This window comes from Arachis duranensis, chromosome 9, assembly GCF_000817695.3.
Source record: "Arachis duranensis cultivar V14167 chromosome 9, aradu.V14167.gnm2.J7QH, whole genome shotgun sequence".
Lineage (NCBI taxonomy): Eukaryota > Viridiplantae > Streptophyta > Magnoliopsida > Fabales > Fabaceae > Arachis > Arachis duranensis.
The window spans coordinates 14,511,964-14,514,698 of record NC_029780.3 but is presented as its reverse complement, the minus strand read 5'-3'; positions in this window follow the sequence as shown (position 1 = coordinate 14,514,698).

Genomic DNA, 2,735 nt, shown 5'->3' with positions numbered 1-2,735 from the left:
TGAAAAGAGTTGAAAATGGCTTGTTTTGAAAATGGCACCTTGTGGTTTTGTATGAAAACACGATTTTTGGGCATACTTTGACAGGATATAACTTGGACTACGGATCCCCGTTTTGTACCAAACTCATTTAGAAATGAAATTAGATCCGGGATGTTCATGCCGTTGGAAGAACGGGCGGAAAACAATTTAAAATGAGAAAGTTATGTCCGTCGGAAGATTGGGGGTTGAATTTGTAAATTCTGCAGCTTTTAACTTAGAAAATTTTTAGTAGAATGACCCTCCGCGCGTAGGCGCACTTGGCGCGTACGTGCCGTTTTTCAAAAAGGCACCATCCACACGTGCACGTCGATGTGATGCACCCAATGCCCAGCCATTTTCCCGAGAGTTGTGCCAGAGTTGTGTCGGTTTTGTGCCTGGGTCACAAATGTACCCGCGCGTACGCGTGGTTGATGCGTACGCGTCGTTTGGCTAATTTTCAACCCACGCGTCCGCATGTATGACGCTTGCGTGCCGATGAGCTTTGTGGCCATCCACGCGTGCGTGTGGAGTACGCGTACGCGTGGCCTTGTTTTCATCCCAAAGTTAATTTTTGAGTTTTAAAAGCCAAAGTTCACACTTCTAAGCCTCCGATCTCAACATTTGTGTCTTAAATCATTATGATATGCCTAGCAATGAGAAAAGGAGCTAGGAGATGTGGTAACTTGCGAGTGAAGTAAGGGAAAAATGAATGATCAATGAGGATCAAAGATGATTATGTGAGATGCGGAGGATGGCGGTGAAAGTGCTTGTTATGCCGTGGGCCGAAGGGCTGCAATTGTTAATGAATTGGCTGGTTATGGATTTAACCGTGAGCCGGATGGGTGGATTATTACCGTGTTACGACGGAGCCATGATTATGGCTAAGTATAAATGCATATATGTTGTTAAATGAATTGTGAATGTTGCACTTCCACTATCGGAGATGAGAGTTTTCCTGGGAGAAAGCAGTGGCTAGCCACCACGTGCTTCAGGTTGAGACTCGAAGCTCTTTTGACCCTATGTCGTCAGGGTGGCCGGGCACTGTAAAAGCCCCGGATGAGCTCACCCTCATAAATATTCACCAGTGAGGGTGATGGATATGGATCATGATTATGATCAAGTTTATATTGAGTATAACTCGAGTTGGGGAGACACGACAGAGGGACAGTCCAATGGTTAACTACCAAGACTTGTCGGGTTGGCTCTATAACCGACAGATGATATCATCAGCCATTAGGGACAGACATTCATCATATGCATACTATGTGAATTGTTTGAGATTGCCTACTTAACTGCATATAACTTGCTATCTGTCTAAATGTCTTATCTGTTCATACTTGTATATCTCTTGTCTGAAATAACTGTGTTTGCCATATTATACTCCTGCTGGTGGTTGGGAGGTTTGAAGGAATTGAAAAGGGAAGTATTAGTTAGACTGAAGGATCTTTAGTCAGATGCCCTTTTATGGTTTAGCTTGTTTATAAGCTTTGATTTTATCTGGAGGAAGTTCTAAAATTGCCTTCGACTTTTCTCTATTATTATATATTATATATGTGGAAGCTGTTACCATGCTGGGAACCTCTGGTTCTCACCCATGCGGATTTTGTGGTTTTCAGATGCAGGACGCGAGGCTTCTCGTTGAGGCATGCTGGAGATTTCCGGATTAGCGAAGATCCTTTGTTCTTGGGACTCTGTTTTGATTTTATGATTTTCTCTTAGAAACTTTTATCTCCATTGAATAATACAAACTGTGATGACTCCTCTTATAGGAGATTTTGTGTCACAGCCCAAAATGAGCCATGACTGGCGCTCAAGAAAAAAAGTTCCCTAACAAGCCTAACAAATTCGAATATCAGATAAAGAAAAATGTTACAAATAATTTTTGATAAATTTACACTTTCTAGAATGAATAATTACACAATTGAACAAAAATAAAATAAATAAATATAGATGGATCCTGCCTGTGACATATGGAGCAGATGACGTCTAAGAACTCAACAAAGAATAGAACCCATTGCAGATCATTACACATGAATAAAAAGGCTCACATAATCAAATACTTATTCCTGAAAAATATTTTTTTAAAAAAAAGGGTGAGTTTTGCAACTCAGTGACTAGACAGTACATCTATAATTCACATGAGACCAACTAAACATTATTATGAAAATAATTTTAGTTAGAAAATAATAATTTATATGAATAAGTGAATTAATAAGGGAGTTCTCATACAGAAATCAAATCAAACAGTCCACACTTGGGCGGCTTCACCTCTAAGGGTAGCCCTTTCCTCTAGTGTGTCCATACGGAATAACAGATCCAACGTGTGGCCTACACGTTAGGCTAGCAACTCCCCTGCTAGCTGAGGTCTGAGTCAGATGCATCTAGGTTAACGTCATAACCGCCGTTAAATACGATTTTTTAATACGAGTCTCCCAAACCAGTTCAAAACATATAATTTCAAATACAACGAATCTTTGATCTTTCAAATATATTCAGTATCAAATCAAATCAAATCAAATAATACTCTCTTATAAAAAAATCCTTTTCATACTTTACAAATTCATAGTATATGAGTGAGTATTCACAATACTTTAATGTTTCAAAAACACATATTCAATAAAATCGAATATTCTAAAATAATACAAAACTTCATCAAACATGTATATAGTTTCATGTGCAGATTAAAAGTTCGAATTTCACAAAAATAATATTTAGTT